Below are 26766 nucleotides of genomic sequence, written 5' to 3'. Positions count from 1 at the left end.
GTTATATTATTTGATGGGGTTTCAGTTCTTTCCTGGCACCCTGAAGAAGACAAAGAAGAATGGACAAATGGAACAAAAGAGGAACAAAGGAAGCAGCGGGCAAAGGAAGGCAGAGAAGTCTCAGAAAAACCAAAAATCGCACAGAGCTCTCTCACAGGGCACAAAACCCAAGGTGTGATTGCAGCCCTGGCAGGAGGGGACGCCCCAAACCCAGCCTGGGGTGCCAGCACTGCTGCTCCCTGCACCCCAAATCCATCAGCACCTGGGCTCTAACAGGGCTCCTCCATAGCACCAAGCACATAGAGGAATTTATCCTTGAGCCCACTCGACTCTAAGATAAATAAGTATAAATAATGATAAAAGAAAAGGAGAAGGGAAGGGAAACACTGATGTGGGAAGTCAGGAAATCTTTATTTTACCCAGAGTCGCTGCTCATAAACTTCTCTCCTTAATAACTGCTGGTTTGATGGGGTTTATTTTTTCTTGGTTTTAATTATAATTGAAACTCTTAAGCCAGCTTCTTTTAGAAAACACAATATCTCCCTTTTTGGCTGTGCCACAGCAGAGGATCCTCTGCTCACTCCCTGCAAATTCTAAAATGTGGACTTAAAGACCCAGGAGGACAGAATACATTTTCTGCTATTTCCAAGAATTAGAATGTGTTGGGGAAAGCCTGCACTTGGCTGGGAGCTGCTTTATTAAAAGGATGCTGCAGCTAGAGTGGGGAAAAAATAGGACAAAGCATCCAGTGGGAGCCACTGCTCTCCTTGGGGCAGGGATGGCACAGGAGCAGCAGGTGCCAACCCATCCCTGCATCCCAGAGCCACAGCTGTGCACATCTGGGAACAAGGAGAGGAGCAGCCCCAGCCCTGGAGTGCTCCCACAGACACAAAACTGGGATAAAACCCAGGAACCAGGAGAGGAGCAGCCCAAACCCTGGGCAGAGCTCCTGGGGGGCTCCCACAGACACAAAATTGGGATAAAAACCCCAAATCCCCACTGGGACTGGCAGAACTCACACGCCCTCAGGGATGGCCACACTGGAGCCGATGGAATCCCCATCCCTGGGGTGTCCAAGGAATTCCTGGATGTGGCACTGGGTGACAAGGTGGGGACTGGGCACCTGGTGATGCTGGAGGCCTTTTCCAGCCTCAGAGACCCTGCGGACCCACACCTGCAGATGTCAGCTATCTCACCCCTCTGCAAGGCTCCTTTCTCTGACACCTGTGGCCATTATTGAACCACTGACACAATGGGGGTACTATGTATTAAGCAAAAGAAAATTTGAATTAAAATGCTGCATTTTTTACAGCCATTTATAAATTTAACTATACCTATGCCAAACTCCTTCAAAACCGGTCTAACTTCTGGTATTTTAGCTCAGAAAATTCACTTTTACCCTGCTAAGCCCCACAGTCCAGCACTGCACACACCCTCAGCAGGGTGGGAGTCCAGTCAGGCAGCACCAGCCATACAGAAACACTGCTGGGAGCAGAGCCTTGGGGAGCTGATTGCTCTCCTCCAATGGCAGCAGATTTTTGTGCTCCAGTTGTATTCTTTTATGAGTGTAATAGCAGCCCTTTAATTCAGGATCCATGAGAGAAGAGCACAACTCAGAGGGTGGAACCCAAACAGCCAAAGCATCACTGCCATGAGAAAAGGGCCTAAGAGTGTCAGCACCTTCAATAACGAAAATCTGGGGTTCTGGACACACCACAGCTTCCAGAATTTAGTTCTTCATATCATCTCAGAGTTGGTGGTCATCACAGCAGATAAAGCACTGATTCCTGTGTGTACCAAACCCCACACACTCCAAGGCCCGTGGCAAATATCAACATTTAACGCTGAGATCTGCTTTGGAAACAGAACCAAAACAGCCCCAGTGGGACAGGCAGGGCTGAGGAGGCAGCGTTGGTGACCCCTCTGACAAATCCTCCTTGCTGCCTCAACACAAAGCACATTAAATGCATTTTGGAGCCCCCATCCACTTCCAGCTTTAACGCAGCCCAAGCTGCATCAGAATCCCAGCACAGCATCACCAGCACTGAACTCCCTCTGCTTTAATGCCAGCAATCCCACCTAGGAGAGAAATCACAACTCTTAACTCTTATTTGCAATGACATCCTCCTTTTCACTCTCAGCACTGTTCTTTAAACATTTCTCAACTTTCCCTCTCCCTTGCCTGTGCCTTGATACGAATTTGCCTGTCACTGGAGGCTGTACACAAAGAGAGACACAGACACTGAGCACAAAGATATCAGGAAGTGGTTTTCCTAGCAACAGTAATCATCTGAGAGATCCCAGAACATCCTTCCTATTCATGCAGCATTTTGTGTTTTGAATAGCGCTGACAGGTGAAGTGGATTCATAGTATTTAATACAAAAAATATTGCTGTGGATGGGAATGGCACAAAAGCAAAAATATCCACACTATTCATGAAGAGATGAATTCGGTGTTTTCATAACGTTCCAGATTATTCACTGAGGCGCAGTTTCAAAAGCTGAGACTTTCCCCTTCCCACAGAATGAACAATCCTGGGTGCTCTGGGGGAGCAGAATCCCAGAATTCACACAATCACTGGGTTGGAAGAGACCTTTAATATCATGAAGTGAAACCCAGCCCCAGCACCTCAGCCAGACCTTGGCACCCAGTGCCACATCCAGGCTGCTCAAAACCACCCAGGGATTGTTTAAACCACCTTCCTGAGCAGCCATTCCAATATTTTATCACCTTTCTGGAAAGATACCTTTTCCTGATAGCCAACGTCTATTTCCCTTAGTGCAGCTTAAGGCTGTGTGCTCTGGTTGTGTCAGTGCTGCTGGAGAAGGAGCCCAGCCCCAGCTGAGCACAGGCACCTTTCAGGGCTGTAGGGAGTGATAAGGTCACTTTATCACCTTTCTGTAAAAAACTTTTCCCTAATATCCAACCAAAACTTCCTTGGTGCAGCTCGAGGCTGTGTGCTCTGGTTCTGTCAGCTTCTGGAGAAGGAGCCCAGCCCCAGCTGGGCACAGGCACCTTTCAGGGGGTTTGGAGAGTGATGAGGGCACCCCAAGTCTCCTTTTCTCCAGGCTGAGCACCCCCAGGGCTTTGCCAGCATCTCCCAGCCCCTCACCCAGGGTGTCCCCAGCACCCCCAGCCTTCCCTGCCTCCAGCAGGGCCCTCCTGCTCTGGGCGCCCCTCCATCTCCCCCTCCACCAGGCCCTGCAGAGCCCCAGGCTGCTGCAGTGGAGCCCTTGCTGCCAGTGGCACTCAGCTTCTCCTCTCTCAGCCCACAATTTATGGTCAAAGCTGCTGGTCCAGGAGTGCTGAGCAAGCTGGGGACCTTCCATGAGCTGAGCTCAGGTTCCTGCCTGGCACAGCCCAGACATGACCCTAAATGTGGGCCACTGAAGGGATCAGAGACACAACAGACGTCAGGTACCATGCAGGGAGTGCAGCTGTTCTGCAGAACTAACAGAAAGCCCCAAAATTCCTGTTATCCTACAGGGCAGAGCAGATCAATCCCATAAATCTGCGGGGATTGGGAAGGTCCATGAGCCAAGACCCAGAGCAATGCAGTGTCCCTGTCCCCCACGCTGGGACATGAACACCCTCTGGGGCATTGTTCCTTCAGCTTTCTGCCCTCCCACTTTTACAGTAAAGCCCCACTCCAGATTTCTGTCATCTCGTGGCAAACCCAACACATTCATTTTCTTCCTGGGCCATGTCTCAATTGTTCTCCTGCAGCTTCTCCTTCCCTGCCCACCAGAACGTGCCTCCCACAGGAGTTTCCCAAGCCTATGGATGCCCCAGCTGCCTCCCATGGACTGATGGAGCACTGATTCACTGTAAATCTGCTTTTTCCTGAAGGCCTTTTCAGCTTGCAGGAGTTCAATGGATTAATTATTGCCATTCCCTTAAGGAAATCATCCAGCCTCTCCAGAAACCCATCTCATCCTGGCCCTAACCCTTCCTGCACTGATATTTTGGGCTGTCAGGGTATCAAAGTCCTTCCTCCCTCCCCCTGCATCCAGAATATACAATGGGAACATCAACAAATCCTTGGCTACAGGCACACCAGAGGATGGACTTATTACCTGGGCAGCTCCTGCTTGGGATTTCATGCACTGCAAGTAATAATAAATTAAATTGAAAGGGATAAATTCAGAACAGATGTGAACAGGTATAACTAATGGGGGTGTCAGAGGAAATTAAACAGTGACAAACAGTGGGGTAAATTACAGTGTCAGGGTGAGTGGATTGTAAAGGGACACCAGGCAGGGAGCTGCGTGGAGGCGCCATTTGGAAAGTACAAGTTTCCTGCAATTGAAATACACAGGCCATGGATTATAAATATGTTTGAGAAGAGAAACTGCTAATATGAGGTTTTGAGATAGCACAAGATTAATCATCTTCCTTCTGCAGCCTTTCCTTTGGATGTTTTTTCTCCAGCTTCCCCTGCCTTTGGCAGTTGATATCCTCTCTATCCATTGAGGCCAGGGCTGCTGTGGCAGTGAAATTTGCACACCTGCTTTGCTCCACTGCCAGCCCTCCTGCACAGGGCAGAAACATGCACAACCCAAAAGGCCTTCTGAACTTCCCTCCAGCAAGAATTCTTCCCCACCCTTGAAATAAAAACTTTATTAAGATCAAAATGTTTTGAGAGCGAATCCCATAAAAAGTGATATTAAAACTCCCAAGTTGAAAGTACTTCATAACCTTCTAGAAATACTCCTTGATATTTAAAAACCCCAAATCCTTCATGGCTTCAGAAATGCCAGGGAAAGGAATGCTATATTCCAACCAAATCTGCTCCCTGCATCTCACCAACAGCTTGAGGATCTATAACGAGCTACAATAAATCTTTTGATTGAAGCACTAATTAACTTTGGAGTTGCTTGTCTCATTATGAATCCCAGTTCCATGGCAGTAGCCACCTTCAGAACTGTCCCATGGACTGGTTTTTAACCAAGGCAGCATTAAATAAATTGATTTCCAGGGACAAGGGGACAGCCCCACCATGCCCTGCTGTTCTCCTGTTCCTGGGGAGGGAGAGGTGACTCCATCACCCAGAACCCTGCTAACATCCCAGAGCAGCCAAACCCTCAGTTCTGTGGCTGCAGGAGTCAGCCACCCTCTGTTCACAAATGGGAAATAACATTAAACTGGACTTGGAGGAGCTTGGAGCTCACTTCTGCAATCCTGCAGCAGCAGCACCAACGAAAGCTCCTGGAAACCCCCAGGCCAGCCCCTCTGGCCACCGACACCAGGCAGGACAAACCCACAGTGACAGCTCTGCTAACAGATTGGAACAGGGCGGGTTCAAAGCAGGGAGAAAATCACCTTTTCTCCAACCAGAGCCTGCTGAATCCAAGGGCTGATGCTGCTGATGGAGCTGGGAGGAGGAGGAAGGGACAGAGGATCAGATCTCAAACTCAGCCCTGGGTTTGCACTGGCTGATTTCAAGTCACAAGTTTGGTCTTTGCTCAAATCTCCAAGGTGGCACCTCTGACTGGGAGTTATCTAAAAGTGGTTATCAGAAACTACTGAAAATCACTGTGTGCTCTGACTGCAGCTGGCACAAGGAAACTCACAGTGACACAAGCTGCGAGGGCTCAGGTGGAAACGCTCACCAGAGACACCCAGCTCTGGGTTTGCACAGAAATCCCAACCTGGGAGGGAATCCCAGAGCAGCTGGGGCTGTTCTGGATCCCTGCAGTGCCCAAGGCCAGGCTGGAGGGTTTGGAGCACCTGGGGCAGTGGGAGGTGTCTCCGGGGGTGGCATGGGTTATGTTTAAGGTCTCTTCCCACCCAGACATTTCAGTGATCCCCAGAGGGGCTGCAGCACCTCCGGGAACCAAATCTGAGCAGTTGGTGCTGCTGCAGGAGCCCCACACAGGAGCCAAGTGTTGCTAGGCTGGAGCTGCAGCTTGGGAGCGTGGTTATTTCTAAACTGGGGAGAACTCACACCAGATTAACATCCCCCAGCAGCACACAGTCCATGCCTGCAGCCTGGCTCCCAGGGAACAGCTCCGCAGGGGCTGCATGGGGAGAGCCCCCACACCATCCTGCCCACCCAGAGGGGTCACCCGAGGGGCTGGAGGGCACCCAGGAGCAGCTGCAGCAGGGAGTGGGAGCTCTGGCTGCCTGTGTGGGAGGGGATGCTCTGAGATTCACTGCTCAGCTCACTCAGCCAGGCTCCAGCTGCCCCCCATCCAAAGGAGCGATCTGAGCAGGGCTGGGGAGCAACCCTGACAATTCTGCTGACATCCCTGAGAACCACGTCTGAGTTTAGGTTGAGACCCTCTCTCCCAGAACACAGCACAGAAAGGGTTAATTCAGCTGCTTTCCCCCCATTCCAGCACCAAGGAATGGTGGTGGTGCTGCAGCTCCACAGAGGTTTTGCTCCTCACATCCTAAACCAAATACCCATGGAAAGAAACAGCTTCAGTGCAATTTCTGCTACACATTGCTTGAGAATCTGAGATGTGAGACACAAGAATGCCATCCAAAATCACATTTCTGGTCAATAAACACCTCTGCAGAAGCCTACCAGGGTCAGCAGACACAGGGGCCTAGGCTTTAATTATTAAGTAAGTTGGCAAGAGCTGAAAGATTAGCACTTAAAAATAAAAAAAAAAAGAAAAACTTTCCCTTAATAAAATGGTGTGGATGTTTCTTGGTTCAATATTTATTATTTCATCTGTCTCCAGATGGGGACGATGAGCATTTGGATAAATGGATTTAAATGCTCAGCTTTACATTAGCCTCTGTGTGCTGCCCACTTCAAAGCTCCAAGGCAGACTCTTACCCAAACATTTCTCTATAAATCAAAGGAGCAGCACTGACTTCTCACACAGGTAGTTCATGGAGGGGTTACATTTTCCCCATTAGTAAAAGCCAAGCATTAAAAGAAAAATTGATCTTTCTAAAGGCAGTCAGCACCCAAGTCCTTCCTTTCTTCCTTTTCTCTCCCCTGATCCCCAAAACTTTAATGTAAAATAAAATTAATGTAGAATAAAATCACATTTCTGACTATACAAAACAACTCTTGCAAAACAGAGAAAAGTCTCTTTGCTGGGACACATTGAGCATCTCCTCACAGACACACACGCAGAGTTGGGATTGCATACAGAAATTTATCAGTTTCACAGAATAAACCACCGTCACAGGGTCTATTTTTAAAATCTCTGTTATCTCCTGCAGGTCTAGAGGGTAAAAACCAGCAAGAGAAGCAACATGTGGTCACAAAACAACCTGTGGGACAGAAAACCTCTCGTGGGCAGATCAGCAGCTTCTGCTGCCCACTGCTGCTCCCAGCACAGCCCCTTCCCCAGCAATGTCCATCCCTCTCATTTCTCCAAGTTCAGAGAAATAAATGGCTGATTTTCCTAGCATGAAGCAAACAGAGGGGAAAAAAAAAATCAGCTGCATGAACTTGGAAGCAAGCTCCACTGGCACCATTGCTTTTAGCAAGATGCTATCTGACATCTTTTGGCTGAACAAGTCCCTTTTGTGGGGAGGATTGTACAGCAAATATTTCTGAGTAGCATAATGTTTGTTGGATATTGCTCTGTTAGGGCAGCTTGTGTTTTCACTCTATTCTGCTTTTGTATGCGAGGGTGTGGAATTTGTTAATCTAAATAAAACTCAAAATAGACAGCACACGGCTTACAGAGCTGCTGACGCCTGGTGGGAAATTTTGAAAGAGTTGTGTGTGTCAGGAAGCAATCCTGAGCAGGAGCAGCTCCAGAATGCAGGGTGAGAACCTGCCAGGGCTGTGCAGCCCCCTGTCCTGTCCCAGCGCAGGCTCAGGGCTGGGCAGGGCAGCACCCCTGGGATCAGCGCATCCCTTTGGGCGTCCAGAGCTGCCGGGACCCCACTGAGGGCTCAGAGACCCTGACACACAGCCCAGAATAACTGTGGGCTTGATTGTGACCCCTGGAGCAAGTTACAGCTTTGTATGAGGATCTGAAAGTCACACAGGTTTGAATGGTGCAATAACAATCACTCTGCATTTCAGAGTGGCCTCTCCTCCCTTGTGTCCTTGTTTCCTCCACAGACCAAGCAGTTCTTTGACAAGTCTCAGGTTGTGATTGGTTTTGTGATTCTGTTTTTTTTTTCTTAATGAGTTTGAAGTGATGGCAGCTGTTCTGGATATTATTTATAGGAAGAAAGGTCAAAATCAGAAGAGGATTCATTCTTTCTGATTTTGAAAATGTAGATTTTAGGATTTTTGGTATGGGAGTTATAGAGACAAGATAGAAGAATCTGGGCACGTCCAGCCTTTCTTCTTCTTCTTGTTCTCCATTTTCTGCAGTGATGCTGGCACTTTGGGATTGGTTTAGAGTAGAAGTGCACTGTCTAACACAGGTGATGGGTGTTGGGAATTAAGTGTAAATATGTTATACGTAGTTTGTAGTATAAAAGGACAACACAGAGCGCCTGTGACTGCCCTGCTGAGCAGATCTCGGCTGGGCAGAAAGAAAATTTTATAGATAAGAATTAATAAACAACCTCAAGAGCCATGCAGGGTTTGGGGAAAATCAGGTGAAAGTAAAACCAGCCTGGCTGGGAAGGCCCCACTTTGTGTCCTCACTGCTCCTCCAAACACTGAAAATCACTCCTCATTCCACATGGCCACTAAACAGGGAAAGCAAATCAGAATTTGTGCAGGGTTTCTCCTTTAAATCTGCTCACTGCAATCCATCCTTTCATTCTTAGAGCAACTGGAAACGTGTCCATTACTCACAGGCAGAGGAGCCAAGCCTACCAAGAATGATTTGGCAAGGGCTGGAGATGAATCACAGCACATCTCTGCAGCAGGAGCACATTGTCAATGGAATCAGCTAATTTTCAAAATACATTTGTTTCCAGCATGCAAAGATTAAGAGAAAAAGGGAAAGAACCTGGAAAGTTCCAGGAGCTCCCCTGTGCTGGATCTGTAATTCAGGTGGGCTGGTACAGGAGTGCTCAGAGAAATCAGTTTATTAGCAAAGAAAATCACCTGCAAACTGGGCTAATCTGTGGTTTGTTTACTTTTAAAACAAGAGGGAAAGGCTGAGGTGAAAACATTCACTAAAACAGAGCTGAGCTGGTCTGGGCTGTCACCCTCAATGCCAGACAATCCACAGAGCACTAACTACTGGTTTTAACTGAGAAAATTAATTTCTAATTGAAGGCATTTTAACTTGTCAACAGAGGACTGAAATTCTGTAAGATTCCTCCTTCTGAAAGCCATTGCCTTTGGATTTTTCTCATTTTCTCCCTGTTTGGGTCACCTGGATTAGCTGTGTGCCAGCTTCCACTGCTGCCTGCCACCCATGCTGAATCAAGACTTTGGGGCCGATTCTCTCTTTTTGAAAATCTTTGTTCCTTCTTTCTCCTCCTTCAGCTGGGCTGATCCTGGTGGGGACTTTCACCCAAACTGGTGTGAGGCAGACTCAGGGGCACTAATCTGGGTTTTATGAGCAGGTCCAATGAGGAAAAGCTCCATGAAACCTGTGCTGCCACTCAGCCATCCCGATTCCTTTCAGTCGCCAGCCCCAGACCTCATCCCATCACAAAGGCAGAGGCAGGAGAGCTCTGGGAAGCTGATTGCAGGAGCTGCCACTCTCAGAGCTGCCTTCAGTGGGAAGGATTAGAGCGTCCTCAAAACGTCAATCAGATATCAAAGATACATGAAGATTGAAAAATAAAATGTACCATTTATAAAAATAAGTCTTTGGGAGACACACTTTAAAAAAAAAAAAAACCCTAAGAGAAACGCATCCCCAAAATAAACACAATCCACTGCCCAACTTCATTGCTGCCACTGACAAAGCCCCGAGCACAGCAACCCATGCAGCAAACAAACCCACTAAATCCCCATTAATACCCCATTTCCATGTGCCATGAGTAGGAGTCTCCCACAGCTGATGTGAGCTCATCCCTCCCCAGCCATGGGGACACCACTGTCCCCAGCAGGAGCCAGGGGTGTGCTGCTGCTCTTGCTCAGGAGCTGCACCAGCCCTCAGCCTGTTGAGTTTTCTGTTGTTTGGGTTTTAATTCACTTTCCTAAGATTGCTTTTCATTCACTTGGTGACAGGTAGTTATTTGTTTGCAGGGTTCCATTTGACATTTATTGTTAGTGTAAAACACTAATAATAATAATTAGTGCCTTTTTAGAGTTGTCTGAGGTTTTAGTGCTGGTGCATTGTTAATATAAAACATCCCAGTGCTTGGCTGTGTATAGGATAGTATGATAGTATTTAAATATAACCAAGGGGCTCATTATGCTGTGACCAGATTGCAGTATCTTTGAGCCTCCTGTTAGCAAGCCAAGATTTAACATCCTCCAAACTTGTCTGCAATGCTAATACTTTCTGGAAAAAGGGGAGGGCAAAGCTACCAACAAAACCCTTAAACAAAACTGAAGCCCAAACAAAAACTAGAGAAAAACACACCCTTTTCATTCACTTAGAGTTTAAGAGCCAAAGCAGGTTTAGTGCCAAGAGGATAGGAACAAGTGAGAATAAATGAACCCTACAGCTTCTTGTAGAACCTCCAGGTACCCAGAACATGTTTGTGCAGCCACATCTTCATGTTTGGGAGCAGAGCACTCCAGAGCAGCTCAGAGTTATCCCCTGGCATCAGATAATCAAAGTTTGGGAGCAGAGCACTCCAGGGTTACCCCAGTTATCCCCAGCCTCAGATAATCATTCCCATAACAGGACCAATGAGGCTCTGGACAGGGCGTTCAGAGCCTCTCATTAAAGAGATTTGCAATTCTCCTGGGGGCTCAGGCACGTTGTCAGACACTCCTTCCTTGGCTGGGTGCTCTTCACCAGCAAATTAAGGAAAACTCCCCCTATAGAGATGGCTGGATGCAGTTTTTAATATCAGGAATCAATTATGGCTGAAGAAAATAGGCTGTGCTGGTTTGGGCTGCTTGACCTTCCAGGAGAGATTATCTAGGCACTGAAAATGAGGCCACAAGTGGGACTGGCAATGCTCAGAGCAAGCTCATTGTGCAGCTCCTCTCCTGCAGCTCGCCTCTAATCAGAGCTGAGAGCTGGAGCCAGCCCTCAGTTGTGCTGGGGGAGCTCAGGGATGTTCTCACCTCCCCAGAACCCTGCTTTGGACAGACCTGATCCCAGGAAGATGCAGGAGTCAGATCTGTGCCAGCTGACACAGCCCAGCTCCACCTTTGCCTTGTGGAGGAGGAGCAGGAGAGCCTGGATGGAAGGTCAGGGGCAGGGAAGGCACAGCTGAGATTTAATTTAAAAATAATTGTACCACACAGTTATTACTTTGGAAAACACCTGAAGACTGGAGCAGGCTGCAAGGTGAGCTCTTGCCATACTGCCATGAGCAGAAACACCAAATAATGGGAAGGAAAGAAAGAAAGGGAAAAATAAAGGAGTAGCTGAGCATTTCTTTCATTGCAGAGCCAGCTCAGCCCAACTTGAGGAAGTGGCATTTATTGTGACAAACTGAGTCTAGACAAGATCTGTCAGGTTCAGCTGCACTGCATGGCTTTAGGTGCACACGTTTTTACTACAGATTGTAAGCAGAGACATATGAAACAAGAATCTCAACATTGAGCCCTGCTGGATCCTCCAGGCTCTCTGCCTGCACACATTTGCATGAAGTGCTTGTCACTGGAGGATCTTGACAGCCACAGGGTTAAACTGCTCCCCTTTCCCATCTGTGCCTTCTCGAGGCCATTGGGCAACACCAACTCCCCAGCTACCAAAGGGATTCTCATTTTAGGAGCTGCTCAGCCACTGACACACTCAGCACTCGCTGTGTTCAACCCCAGTGCTCCAGGAGTGGGGTTCACCAAACCCCTTCAGAAAATTCCCTTTGGTGCCAACAACCTTGGCTCTTCCTCTGCCCAACCCAGTCAAGGTTGCAGCAGCTTGAGAAGGGAATTAAAGGTGGATTTTTTTTTTTTTTTGGTTGGGGTTTTGCCTCTTTGGATGTTTGTTTTCCACCATATTTGGCAAATAAAACAAGAGCCTGGAAGGACACAAAAAAAAAATTCCAATGTTCTCCAAAGCTTGGAAGATGCATGAAATTATAGAAATACCTTTGCAAACAGAGCAGCTCTTGACATTGCTAGGAATCCTAGAAAGGATCACAACCAGTACCATTAAATTCCTTTCCCAGAGGGAAAAACAGGAATTACCACAACTTGTCAATAAAACCAGTCCAGGTTAAGGGGGTTTTCTTTCACACTCCACTTGGAACACCTTGTTTAAAACTCAAGTCTAGAGTGATAAGGGGAAAAAAAGGGTAAAGCCTACATGGAGTATTTGGCTAAGAAATCAACTTTTACTTTCTGAAAAATATGGATGTGCCCCTTTTCCCTTGATTCTGCTGAAAACCTGGAAAGCTCAGTCAGCTTTAATTGGGGCCTAACAAGGTTGGGATGAAGTTTGTATTCCATGGTTCTAGACACCCAGCCAGATCTGCTGCTGACAAGAACAGAAGCAAAAATCTTTGGGGAAAAGGAAAAAAGATAAAGCCAAAATCTGCTGAAATCTGTTTTGATAGTGTGACCCAGATACCAGCAGGGAAATAACAAACGTTTGCTGTATGTTACACTTGGCTTCCTATTGCAGAGCTGAGCCTCAAATGACCCCAGAGCATCCATTTGCTGGATTAGAAACTTTCTCAGAAAGCACCAGAAGCCAAGATGTTCCCACTGATGGGCTGGTCTTTAAAAGCAGAACTCTACAGAGGGTGAAAATTCCTGTTTACAAATGGGTAACTTCCATGGTTTCTATTAGAAAAAAAAAATTAAAAGATCCAAAGATAAAAATGGCACCAAAAAAAAAAAATCAGCACCTGTATTTTCCTTTTTAATACTGTATCTATTAGAAAAATCTTTGGACAAAGTGAAGAATATTCTGAGAGGATTCCCTCCCCTTCACATGCTTTCTTTATTTCTGCAAGTTCCAATCTTTTCCTTTCTATCCCCTTCAACTCAGCAAATTCTGAAAAAGTACCAAGCAGGTTTTTCACAAAAACGGGAGAATTTTGTCAAAAGTTTCACAACTCCAGTAAAAGCCTTTCCCTCCTGAATCTGCACATTTGTTTCCTAGGCTCTGACAGCATTATGAAATAATCTGTGGGATGAGGCTGTACCCCCAAGCCCTGGCTCCATTGGTGTGAACCAGTTCAGGGGAGAAAGTTCTGGGCTTTCCCAAAGTTTCCTGAATTTCCCCGACCCTCTTCCCCCCTCCCACTCCACAAAACCCTTTTCCCATGGGCCCTGAGTGAGCCACGGGTGGCTCCAGCCCCTGCCCAGGGGATGTGATGCAGCAGGACAGGATTGATGCAGCCTGGCCTGACACGTCAGGACGCTGCTTGTCACACGTGGAACCGAGCAAGAAAAATGCAATCAGCACCCCTGACATGTTCATAATAACTGAGGGTTTCTCCTTCCCTCGTTAGCTCCAGTTGCTCCAGCATTTACCACACTCCGTTCTGTCACCATAAGGCAGCAGCTCACCTGCTCTTGAAGCAGCATTTGCAAAGATCCCAAATCTTTACAGGGTGTTTCCTCCCCTGTGTAAGATTTGGATAAAGCAAGGGCTGGAGATTTAAATTGCAGGTTTGCCAGCACCTAACACAAAGCAGGGAGCACATCCCATCCCTCCTGTAAATTGGGGAATGACAGCAGCTTGTCACACCTCGGGGGCCAGCGGGAACCTTCCACACCAAAGTGCTAAAAGCTGAGCCAGTGCTAATGACTCGCCCTCAATTTCCTCTGAGTGGATGCTGGACTCCTCTCCTTGAGTTTCTGTTTAAAAGGCATGGAAAAAAGGAATGGAAATCCAGCTCATGCAGGGCTTGCCAGCAGTTCTGAGCTGCTGTGTACTACAAGGCAGCAGACTGGCATTGCCAGGGCATACTTTATGGCTATCCTGCTCCTACAATGCTATTTTTATCAATAAAAAGTGATGAAGGTCCTGCAGCACCTCAAAGGCAGCTGTAAAAGCCATTACATACTTATTTTCCCTGGACATTTTTTCCTTGGCACTTCATTTAAGCTATAAGGCTCCAAGAGGAGCCTACAGAAATATTCTCATTCTTCAGGAAGTGTCCAGGGCTCCCTGCTCTGCCTCTCACAGCAGCCTCCGAGGGGCTGCAGCAGTGTCAGAGGAAGCTCTGTCGGATCAGCAGCCAGACACAGCAATCAGATCCCAGGTTATTTCACACTCAAGTCAGCATATGGGAGGGAAGGTAAAGGTTAGTTGGCATGTTAATAAAAATGACTTGAAACAATTCCAGTTGGTGTCACTTTCAAGTAGAAGGATATTCTCCAAATGGCAGAGTTGTCAGCAAACGCTGGATGGGGCCCAATGTTCAGGTGTTTGCAATATCCTGCACGAGCTGCAGACAGGCAGCAGCACCCCCGGGTTTAACTGGTGCTGGACAAAGCCCTCAGCTCCTCCCTGGCAATTCCTGCATCCCCACCAGGGACAGCTCTGTCCCAGCCCTGCAAGCAGCCTCCCATGAAAGCCCCTCTCTCCAAGGCTCTCTTTAGGTGTGCTTAACCTTTTTCATCCTGCTACGCCCATGGCTGTGTGCCTCAAGCGTTCTTGTCCCCACAGAAGAGGATTCATTCTTTCTTCCTATAAATAATATCCAGAAACAGCTGCCGTAATTTCAAACTCATTAACAAAAACCCCAAAATCACAAAATCAACCACAACCTGAGACTTGTCCAAGAGCTGCTTGGTGTGTGGAGGAAGGAAGGACACAATGGAGGAAAGGCCACAGAAATGCAGAGTGGGAGGGCTCAGCAGAGCAGGATTCAGACTGGCACCACTCTCAAGTGCCAGCCCTTACTCCAGGAGATAAACTAGATTAATTATTGCTCAAGATTCTGTATATAGCTGGAGCTCAAACAGCCCAGCTAAGAAAATGGGATCAGGTGATAAGGAAGTGAAAGGCTCCCTGGAAGTGTGAACAAGCAAGGGCAAAGCCGAGCTGTATTTCAGCAAACACACACCTCCGTGGGCAGCTAATATTTCAAACATCAATTACCAGGGCTGGTCTGCAGGGCAGCAGCTGTTGACTTTGAGGAGTGGAGGAGATTTAGCTAGAGAAGGCAGCTCCATGTGATAACCCAGCAGAGGCAGCCCTGGAGGCTCAGGCTGGGGCTGTTGGACCTCCAGACCAAAGCAGGCTGGCTCAAGCTCCCCGAGACCAGGCCCATGGCCTTTGTGTGCTGGACAATGTTATCGTGGGCAAACACCTCACCGAGGAGGAGGAGGCTCAGCCCCAGGAGAGGAGGGGATGCAGCTCAGCCCTGCAATGCAGCTCCACAGAGCTCAGCAGCCCCAAGCACCCGAGCTGGGCATTAATCACCTGCTGATATGGACATTGTGTGCCTGGGGTGGGCAAGCCAGGCTCTGTGTTTGCTTTGCCCAGAGCTCAACTTCCTCTGGAAACCAACACGAAGGGAAAGCCACACGCAGTAAAGGCAAATCAGACACTGACAGCCTCAAAACTGCTCAAGTCTTCTCCAAGCTCAAGTTAAGAGTGAATTCCCACCAAGCAAATACTCATTTTACTCAAGGTTTTCATGACACATTCACCTACACACCATGTATTTCATTTTCACCACTAGTCTTAGAAAATCCTAAAAAACAGGTAAGGAAGGACAAAAGCTACCCAGACATGAAAATTGAGAAGACATTTTACAGAAAAATGAATTCCATCTTGAGAGGAAATCCTGACATTTTAACACCATATTTGGGTTATTTAATGCAGTCATTCTAAGCTTGCTAAATCCCTTCCCCCCCCCCAGTAATTTCTGTTATACATCTTAAGGGAGGATAGAGTTAAAAAACCCCAACAAATTAGAGCAGGAAAGCAGCTCCCCACCTTCTTAAGTGCCACAGCTTCACAAGAAGAAGCTTTTATGTGCTGTGTAGTAAGTGTTAGCAGTTTGTGACATTTCTAGTCTGTCCAGGGTGTAACTAGTACATGACAGGTCAAGTCTGTCACCTTCATAAAAGCAAAGAACATCCACACTGGCACACTGCACTGTGGAGTCCCTCTGAGAATTACCAATGTCACACCAAATTCCATCAGCAAAATTTATCTTCTCTCCATCCCTGCCATTTGGAGGAGCTTCCAAAAAAATTCAGATTATGTTTACATGGAGACATCTTCTCTCCTTTCTCCTGTAAAGCAAATGCCATGAACCAAAGCTTGAATCCAGATTTAATTTGTCCTTGTGGCATCTCTAATTAAAACACACTTCTCTTTGGGGAATAGCTGGAAAATTAAGGTTATTGTTGTCATTGTAATTAATTAAATATCATCATATGCTTGCTCCCATAAAAATTATCAGTCTTCAGATTTTGATGGTCCCTCATAAAATAAATGGTGAAATAAAAATGAATGGATTGCAAACAGGTGAATTAACGATTAGCCAAGAATTCTTCAGATCGAATTCTGTAACATCAATGGGAAATCCTGGCACACTGGACTCTGCTTTGGGTTCCCGTGAAGAGAATGCTCAGAGGAGGGAAGTGGAACCATCCTCAGGGAGCTGCTCAAGGATTCAGCAAGGAAACACCACTCACTATGGGCCTGTCCCAGACCCTGGTGGCTTTATATAAATCAGAAATGGTATAAAAACCAAGAGATCATTTCTGCAGGGGAGATGGGGGGCATGAATAATGGGCCCCAAGTCCATTATTCATATCCTGAATAAAGCCCTGAGTCCCTTCCAGCCCTTGCACAGTGTAGGAGATGCTCCCATGAGGTGTTGGATGTTCTGCCAGTGCATTTCCCCCCTTGCCCTGCCCCAGCCCATCCCTTGTTCTGGCAGGAGCATGAGCCCCATGGCCAGGTGGGCAGCCCCAGCACCCCTCCCAAGGCAGAAATTGGCCACAGGTTTTCCTTGTAGCCCTTAACCTGCTGCAAAACCCCAGCTCCAAAGGAGCCCAGCTCCCAACCTCAGCCCTTGCCCATCATTCCTGCTGTTCAGTGAGCAGGAAAGAATAAAAAAAAAAGGATTGATTTGGAGGATAAATTCTATTTATTCAATAGGAGACAGAAGAAGTAGGATATTTAGAGCTACCCTAAAAGATCAATTCCCTAAACCCTTGGTTTCTAATACAATTTGGAATGGCATTTGAACGTTACAGACCCGTTCATCAGTGATTCAAATGCATTTGCTGGGCATTAATGCAGAGCTGGCCTGTGCTGTGGATAATGTCACCAGGAGCTGTTTTGGGGAGCAGCAGCCCCACAGCCAGAGCTGTGCAGGGCCTTTCACAGCTCAGCTCCCACCAGGAGCACCTGCAGGGGGAGAAGCCACGGGCTCTGCCTTGCCTCCATCCTGTCCCAAAGGAGCTGCAGCCTCTGCTGTGCACAGCATTCACTCCTCAGGGGCACAGGCCCGTTCTGTGGCACCATCCGCAGCCCTGGGGACAGCCCTGGTGGCCCTGGAGCCTGCTCAGTGCTGGCTGACCAAAGCCTGTCACACTGCATCCCAAGCCAGCCCTGCTGCTGGTTTATCACCTCCTCATCACTTAAACCCATCCTGAGGTAAGCTCTCCATCAGCAAAGCAATTTAAAGGCGTTTCTTGCCCAGTTCAGGGTTTTAGGCTGGGCAGGGCATCCCTCACACCCGGGTTTGTGCTCCAAACCCATCTCCTGAATGAACAGAGCTCCAGAGAGGGGCAGTGCTGAACCACCCAGGCCGAGGCTTCCCAAGGCACCTGTGGCAACACGGATGTTTGAAACAGCAGCTATTGAATGGCTTCTGTGTGCAGCCACAGCAACCTGCTCCTGGGGATGCTTTATGCATCAGATCCACTCACACAGCAATTTCCATGGGAAACAATTACAGCCTCGTGCTTGCTGTCCAGCCTGCACGAGAAATGCTGACTGCCCTGTCCTGGGATCCTCAGGAACAGCTGAACTCCTCACTGAAAATAAGGCTGTATTTAGTGCCCCTACAAAGTCTTGTGTGCTTTACCAGTGTTACAGTGCCTGGGTTCAACCTTCCCCTCCCTCATCCGCACCCCAAGAGGTGCCCTCAGAGCAAGAGTTTGCAGAATTATTTATTCCATGATTGTCCAAGTAGCTAATCTAAAATACGTTACTAACATGCACTGATATTACACATATTCAAAAGTTAACCCGTGTTTTTCCTGCTAACCTTAGTTTTACCTTGTCTTCCTACCAGCCATGGCACATGGGGTGGGGATCAAAGCGTCAGAGGGGGAATCAGAAAATGAGGCTTTTGATGCTCATTGTGTTGTAAAAGCATTGCCCTGCCGTTCATTGTGCCCTGGAATTGCCCTGGAATCTGTGAGGTTACAGAAATCCTCTGGGGGCACCTGTGCCTTGAGCACTCTCCACTGCTGAGACAACAGGAGGCAAAAGTGAGGAGAATGGGAAAGAAGGGAAAACATCCAGGGGGAATGGAGAGCCCAGGAGGAAATAGGGAGCAATTTAATTAACAATTTCAATAGCAGAGAGGGCCCCAAAGTCACCTGCACTCTGGTTACTGCTGTGGCTGCAGGGCACCCCAAAGCCTTTGCTCCATCTCCTCCTGGCCAGGAGGTTCCTCAGCCAGAGCCTTCTGTAAATCTGCTTCTCACAGCAGCCAGGGGGAGCAGGGAGGTGTCAGCACTGTGACACAAGGACAGGAGTCCTTTAAAGCACCTTGGAGTCCCTTTGAGCAGCGGGGCTGTGACCTGAGCGCCCCAAAGCCTTTGCTCCGTCTCCCTTGGCCAGGAGGTTCCTCTGTTAGCTCATTCTGTAAATTCCCACAGCAGCCAGGGGGAGAGGCAGGGTGTCAGCACTGTGACACGAGGACAGGAGCCCCTTAAAGCACTGCAGTCCCTTTGAGCAGCAGGGCTGTGACCGGAGCACCCCAGTCCTCACCTGCTGCCCAGGTAAACCACAGTCCCAGCTCATCTCAGCTCCTTGACTCCCACCTTTCCTCCTGGTATTAATGCCTTTAAAAGAGCAGTGAGGAGGAGCACTAAGCCTCAGTTCCCTTTTTTTTCTCATTGTTGGCTCAATGGGCTGTTAGCTAAAACACACAAAAGAAAGGAAAGCTGCCTGACTCGAGACCTGCTCAAGAGGCTTTTGCTTACACTGCCTGCATCTCTTTGTTTATCTGACTGCATTGTTTTGCTTCAATAGTTATATTTAGAGCATTCATAAAAAGGATGAAATAGGGTTTTTTTAAAAGAAGCTGTGGCTATAGCTGAGTTCTACTGAGCTCTGCAAACAAAGAACTGAGCAAACAAAGGAAAAAAGCCAGACAGGAGGTGGGGACTCCTGCCCCAGCCAAGAGGCCTTGGGTTGGACATGTGAGGGGCAGCACTAGAAAAGGACAAGTGCAAGGGTTGGGCTGGGGAGCCCCTGCTCTGACAGGTTCACCTGAATGCTCACCTGGCCAAGTCTGCTCAGTTTGAGGGCAATTTCACATGGAAGTGGATATACAGCAAGGGGCTGCAGGAGGATAATTATTATTTTGCATTTGTGCTTGACAAACATGACTGAATTACTTCTCAGTTCTGCTGGAATAATGGAGGTGCAGCTCAGCAAACAGCCAAGGGTTGTACACAACCTCATAACCTCACACCACATCCACCAACATTCTCCCCCATCGGACGTGCACAAGGTGGAAAAGGAAATGCACATTTTTAGCAACTTTATTGTCCCTGAAGTTTCATTGCTGGAGCTGGTGGGTGCACAGAGAAGCTGGAATAGCTCATCTGGAAACTCCAGCAGGGATGCAGGCTCAGAGGCTGAGCCCTGACCCAAGCAGGGATGACCTACAAAGGGTCACAGAGCTGGCTGCTTTATGCTGAGGCCTTTTCACCCTTCCACCAGCACATTCCTTTGGAGCCCACCCCTATTCCCCCCAAAAAGGGGAGATGCTCACAACTGTTCACATAAAAGAATAAGCAGGTCTTTGCAAGTGTTTAAATCTCTGCCACAGTATTTGTCATTAACCCACCCCAGTGCTGAGTGGGCACCAGGACAGTGCTGAGGGAAGCTGAGCACACACAGTTGTTCCAAGGAGGGTGGTGCATCAGTGCTGAGCTCAATCTGCATCACAGAACAATCAAAGCACTGTTATGGCACAGGTGAGTGCAGAGCCTGGAGCTGGAGCTCTGCAGCAGAGGCACAGCCACCACTTTCATTGTCACCACAAGAGAAGACATTAAAAAACATATAGGTAGGGAAAGCTCAGCATAACAGGTTCATAATTAAGGTAGCACAGACTTCTCCACGCTGAAAAAGGAACAGAAAGGCAGCACAGAGCATCTGTGCCATGACAGCACAGCAAAAGCAGGGACTCTGTGAAAGCACAGGGGGGACAAGGGTAGGAATTCCAGGGTGGGGGCTTATGTCACACACATCTTTCATGAAAAATCCTTTCCTTGGGATTTGTCCTCCTGAGAAGCTGAGAGGCCTCAGGAACAAAATGCAAACAATGGTTATCTGCTGCTGTGGAATGCAACAGGTGCATCTGTGATTGGTCTCATGTGGTTGTTTGTAATTAATGGCCAATCACAGCTGGCTTGGACAGAGTCTGAGCCACAAACCTTTGTTATCATTCTTGATAATTCCATTCTTAGCCAGCCTTCTGATGAAATCCTTTCTTCTATTCTTTTAGTTTTAATATATATCATAAAATAATAAATCAAGCCTTCTGAAACATGGAGTCAGATCCTCATCTCTTCCCTCATCCTAAAACCCCTGTGAACACGGTCACAGGCTTATTCCTCACCAGTATTGTTGCAGTTTTCAGAGATGAGGTTTGTGACGGGTCCATCACTCCCAAGCCCATCCTGTTTTTGCCTCCTCCCCTCCCCAAACTCGGGCAGGTTCTGTCAGAGCTGTGCACCAGAGCCTGCCTGGCTCTGTGGCCTCTGAGGCTGGGAGCTGCAGAGGTGACGCTGCCCTTCACCTTTGTAAAGGAGGAGACAGCCCCAGAGGCAGCTCCAGCCCTCGGAATGATGGAATGACTCTCCTGAACTGGCACAGGGGCACAGAGACACACGAGGGAGGGAAGCAGGGGAGTGCAGACAACAGGAGGCAAAAGTGAGGAGGATGGAAAGAAGGGAACACATCCAGGGGAGATGGAGAGCCCAGGTAGGAGCAGGGAGGCACAGCAAGAGGATGAGATTTTAGCATCAAACAGGGCCCCAAAGACAGCAAAGCTCTAATTGGAACAGCGGCACAACGAGTGGCAACACCAGCCCTGCACTTGTAAACTTTTATATCACATCCAGGCACAGTGGGAGGGGAAAGAAGCAGAACTAATTTCCTCCTCCAGAGAGGGAGTTGGAGCTGCATTTCCAGGCTTTTGTTCCCTTTTGCCTGCCACCCCTGCACGCTCAGCAGCCTCCCCACCACCACCACACTTCCCGCAGGCCCTGGGTCCTCTCCCAAGGGAATTTCATCATCTCCAAACATCCATCCTATGGACACCATGGCATGGAGGAACCAGACACGCTGTCACTGCTTTGGAGGGTGTAAACTGCTCTGTTTCCCTCTACCTGCAGATGTGAGTGTGCCTGCCCTGCTCCCAGGCTCAGCCCTGCCAGGTTATCTGCAGCACAAGGTAGCGAGAGGCCCTGCTTAGGAAAAGGGACCAGGATCTGTCTTGACAAGTGTTTTGCATGCAGTTAAACAGACAAATGTATTCTGCTGCCAGCCTCTTGCAGGAATTTGACTTGATGCCTGTCACCAAACAGCTTCTTTTGCACTAGAAGAATTACAAAACACTCATACCCTATAATGATCAAAAAGAGAGCCCCATGCCCACGTTAGATTCCGGAGATGCAATCCACGCTCCCTTGCAAGCTAATCACATCTGAGCCTACACAAAATTAGGAGATGCATTTCTGAGGGTGAAACAGGCACTGAACTGTTGTGTGATGAGAAGGCCACTGCTCCTGCACTGCTGCTGGCAGCACTGACACCTTCACAGGGCATCACTGTGCACAGGGACAGCCTCTGCTCCATCCTGCTCACCCCTGACCACACAGGGCACAGCTCAGAGGGGTGTAAACCCAACGCTGCTGGGTACATTCAGCCACATGTAAATAATGTCACTTTTACCAACCCATTTCAGTGGTGGTTTGCACCCCTAAGTCCAGTTCCTCAGCTGGTTTTCCATCCACCACTTGTATTTGTGTTATGCTCAAGATGCTCATTGGAATCTGCTGTTGTGCAGATATTATCTATTTATATATAGAAATCTAGACATACATAAATATTTCTAAAAGAAACTCTTTTAGAAGAGCTCAAAAATAACACTGGTATTTATTTGTTGCAAATACAAGCTCTCAAGAGAGGCAAAGCCTCTTCCTCATTTCACTTTCTGCATCATTTCCACTCTGCCCTTTCCCAGGGAGCACAGTGCCCCCAAACCTCAGCACCACAAGGATATCAGTGGCACAGAGCAGTTTGGTCTCAGCTGGAGACTGGGGCTCTTCAGTTATCACAATAAATTAACAATTGAAGGCTAAAAAACAGGACAGTGGCACTTTATAGGGCAAGATCTTTATATGCAGCTTTTAACTTTATATGGCAAGAGCTAGCCAACCCCACTTTGGATCGGGATCTTGCAGTCAGTGAACCCCAAGATGATGCAAACCCATCTGAAGCTGTGCTAAATCCCTAAAGGACTCCCCAGTTTCCTTTATGCCCAAGGAGTTTATTCAGGTGCTCTCCCACCTCCATTTGGCCACCCATTTTTACCCAGCTTCCCTCCACTTCACAACTACCAGATTTTTGTGGCTGTCTGCTGAAATTTATTGTACCTGAGAGCGTTATTGCATTTAGTTCGTTTCCATGGGGAATCAAAGAAAAGGACACAATGGTACCATCCATTTCTTGGTCTGTGCGTTGAATTATCCCTACCTGGAGCATCCCTGGGGACAATTTCAGAGCCCCCAGCTCTTAAACTGCAGCAATGGCAGTGCCAGCAGTGCCATGTCACCCAGCTCCTTCCACAACTCCCTTCTTTTTCAACCTCTCCAAGAAGAAAGACAACAAACGGACGGAGCCAGCTCCCAGAAATGGCAACAACTTTGTCACTCGTGGCTGCGAGTGAATGTGAGCTGGCAGCTGTGCCAGCCCCCGGTGCTGCTCATGCTTTGGGCCACGCTGGGTTGGCCCATCCTCTGTGAATGTGACACAGCAGTGCCCACAGGCGTTGCAGGGCTTTCAGCATCGCAGCTGAACCCCCATTTGGGGACGATTTACAGCCTGCCTCTGAGTGGTGTCTGGCTGAAACGTGGCATCCAAAGTCTGGCCATAAGAGCCCTGCCATGGAATCATAAATCTATTGGGCTATTTTTAAATTAGAAGGCTAAAAAATACAAATGAAGTTCACCATTTGCTGACACATCTTTGATCTCAGAAGGAATGTGAATTCCAGAGGCCAACTCTTCAGCTGATGTAAATCAGCACAACTACACTGGCATCAGTGGAGCTCCAGTGATTTACATGCTACAAATCTGTCCCTGTATTTATTAATGGAATATTTGTAGGCAGCTTTCGGGTCAAGCCTTCACTGCTGATGTAACCTACTGGAATCAATGGGGAGTTGCTCATACAAATGCAAAATAAGACTTGGGTTTCTTTCTTCCCACTCCTGATTATTTAATTTTTAATTAAGACAATTGCAGAGCACAAGCCTAACTGTGGAGCACCCAGAGCTTTTCAGGCAGCTCCTCTTGGTTGAGACCCCAATGAGATTTACAAGGCAGCTGTAGGACATGCATCAATTGCTACTTTTCATCTTTATAGGTTGATCCATAGAGCAATCTGTGCTATTGCTGATCTATATTTATACCACAGGCCTATATTTTAGTCATTTCATGGGGAGCCCTGCTAAAGCTTCAAACAAAGAAAGTCTGAAGAACAGAGGGGAAGATTTCGGGTTCCACCCAGAGCTCTCTGCACATTCCTCCTGTCTCCCATGTTATCTCCTGCATTCTATGGCAGAAAGGGCCAAAGATCTGCACACACATCTGTGCAGCCATTTCTGAACCCCTCTCCCTGGGTCCCTCCCTGGGTATTTTAAAAGGCGGTATTCTGTATTTTTTTGGTAAAGCTGGCATTTTGCATTTTTTTTTTTTTTTTTGCAAAAGTGGTATTTTGGGTTTTTTTTTTGCAAAGGTGGTATTTTGTATTTTTTGGTAAAGTTGGCATTTTGCATTTAGTGCTGCTCTCACCACAAACCAGGCTCGGGGAGCACATCAAGGCCCCTCTCCTGGAGTGTGTGCAGAAAGCAGCCTGGCATTAATTGATGCAATGCCCAAGACAGAAATGTTTGCTTCGCTCACTACATTCCTTCATTTACTGAATAATTCAGCTTCTATACAGGCTCAGCTGACCTTTGCTTGATAAAGTCATATTTCCGAGCATTTGCTTGCATTTGGTGTTTTTAATCAGGTTCAAGTCCACTCGTTCCACATCAGAGCAGGGAATAATGATGCAGATCCGTGGTTTAGCCAAATGATGTTCCTTACAGCACACACACTTCCCCCAAATCACCGAGTTGTTAACTAAAGTGTAAGAGAATTTATGATGCTAAATAAAACCAGGGGAAAGAAAAAAAAAAAAAGATGTTTTAATAAGATGAAAATCCAAATGTTAAAATAATGAGCCATCTGTATGGGTGGCCCTCTCCTGAGAGATGCCAAGAGCTTTACCATCTGTGAAACATTTACCAGCTGTTTCCTTCCTTTTTCGTGAGAACAGAAGAAATCCTTGCAGTTGGTGTTTCTAACTGACACATCCCAGAGAAGGAAACAGGTTTGTTCCACAGCAGGGACCTCTCCCAAAGCCAGCCTGCCTGCAAGGAGCCGAATATTTCGGTGAGCATCGCTGCTCTGCTTCGGAAAGCTCTGCCCCAACAATGGCCCAGAGCACGCAGAAATGGGAGACAAAACAGCCCCAAACCCACAAACTGGATTTGGGAATTATCTACTGAATATTTGATCTAAACATTTATTGTTTTGCCTTTTTAAAACCCCAGTCTGTTACAGGAACTCAGGATAAAATCATAACCCGTTTGAAGCTTAAATGCACCTGCAGTAAATAAGTATAATCCAAATATTAATTGCTCAGAACTGGACCTTGTTTTGTCTCTTCTGATCATGTGATAGCTGCAATCAGCACCTCCCTGCAGCTCCTCACCTGGCAGCACCTGAGCCAGGGCTGCTCTGGGGTCAGACAGTGCTGCTGCTCTCCAGGGTTTGGGCTGGTGATAGCACAGATCAAAGGCTACCCAATAAACACAACTTTAATCCATGCAAGGAGATCTCATCTTGTATTATTTGTACCCTGACGTGCTGCTGCAGCCCTAATTGCACAACATTTAATTATTTCCTTGCTGTTCTCTCATTTTGCTGGCTGCTCATGCCAGTTGAACACAACTTCAGCAGAATTAGCCCCTAAATTCCAAGCTGATGAAATTTGCCCATGGAAGTGAGAACTGAATTCTGCACAGAAACTCCCTTCATGTCTTCCAAATTAATTTTTTTCAAGAGACTTGTGAAGTGAGTCAGGGGGGGGAAAAAAAAAAGTAAAAAACCAGCTTATAATCAATGTGACAGTCCATGTCTGTGTAAGGAGCAGCCTTTGGTGATCATTTATGCCCCAAACACCACCACAGCCTGCACTTCCCAACAGGAAACCTGCAGCAGGCTTGGGAACAACCCCCAGCCCAGCCAGCACAGCAGGGACAGCAGAGGGGCCAAGAGAAAGCAGAGCAGGGAGGTTAAATACAAATGGAAATGGAGGAGTCCTTTATCCCTCCGGGGCAAACCCACCTCACCAATGTAGCACACACCTGATCTTTCTGCTGGAAATGAGAACTGAGACCTTGAACTTCAGGTAATATCAAAGTAGTATCAAATTTCAAGTAATATCAAATAATAAGGCAAGTTTTTTGCTGGACACTCTCCTAGTAATATATATTGTAAATATGTGTTGGTAATATACATTATAAATATATAATTCTACACTTAAAGTAAATAGTAGTGAAGAGTAATTTGAAGAGGAATTACAAGATTTGGTAACTCATACTATATTTTAGAGCATCATTTTCAAACGAAACTACCTTTTACCAGAAAATCTTCAAAAACCAGTGAAAGTTAAGTTTGATGCCACTCTGCAAAGGAAGTTCTGGGAAGCACCCCGTCAATATTAATCCCCAGAGAAGCTGAGGCATGAAGGAGCACAGATTTCTTTTCAGGCTGATGTGACTGCTCTGGTCTCTAAGCTGGCAAACGAGCCCAGCTCCGGGGGAGCCCTCCTGTTCTCCTTTGGGTGCCAGGGAAACCTTGGGCTGCTGAGGGAAATGGGGCTTGCTGTGTTTGGAGATCAAGGGATTTTAACCCTTTACGTGCCCTGGAGCCCCGAGCACCTCACCCACACCAGTTTTGCTGGGGCTGCTGCAGGAGGGGCTGGGAGTGCCCACACCCTGCCAGGGCTGGGGGAGTGCAGAGCTCACCCTGCAGGTCCCTGCCCTGCCCATGAGCTGTCACTGCACCCAGGCTCTCCTGAACGGGTGTTAGTTCCCATTAGTCAGCTGGGAATAACCAACCCCAGGGTTTACAGGTGTTTGAAGTTTGGGCATCTGTTCAGAGTTAGAGAATCACAGAGTGATCTTGAGGAGCACCAAGTCCCACCATCGCCCAGCAGTGCCAAGTTTGAATCTTGTCCCCAAGAGCCACATTGACACAACTCAAACCCCTCCAGCAATGGGCAGATGGGCAGGGC

This window comes from Melospiza melodia, chromosome 19 (assembly GCF_035770615.1).
Source record: "Melospiza melodia melodia isolate bMelMel2 chromosome 19, bMelMel2.pri, whole genome shotgun sequence".
NCBI lineage: Eukaryota > Metazoa > Chordata > Aves > Passeriformes > Passerellidae > Melospiza > Melospiza melodia.
This window is presented reverse-complemented; position numbering follows the sequence as displayed.